Source organism: Odontomachus brunneus, unplaced genomic scaffold (genome assembly GCF_010583005.1).
Source record: "Odontomachus brunneus isolate Ranch 3 - 2012 unplaced genomic scaffold, Obru_v1 Obru_scaffold_445, whole genome shotgun sequence".
In the NCBI taxonomy this organism is placed as follows: domain Eukaryota; kingdom Metazoa; phylum Arthropoda; class Insecta; order Hymenoptera; family Formicidae; genus Odontomachus; species Odontomachus brunneus.
Window position 1 is genome coordinate 9,499 of NW_022639895.1, and position 348 is coordinate 9,846.

A 348-nucleotide genomic window follows, 5' to 3' on the forward strand; every position below is an offset into this window, starting at 1 on the left:
TAAATGTAAAAACTGTTTAAATAAATATTTGCTTGTTTTAAAAGTAAATAAAATACAAATAAATCATTTTATAAATCTGAATAAATTACTTTCTAATGTTAAAAGTATTTTTTTATGTTTCAAATTAAAGTTTCTTTTATTATCAGAAAAAAAATTTATTTAAATTTACAAAATAATTTATTTTACTTACTTTTAAAACATGTAAATATTTTTTAAATATACTTTCTACATACTTTTTAAAACATATATTTTAAAAAAATCTATTCTCTACTTTTAAATAAATCATATATTTTGTATATGGATATACCATATGTACACAATATAAAGCGTCTCTCAATCAAAGTGACA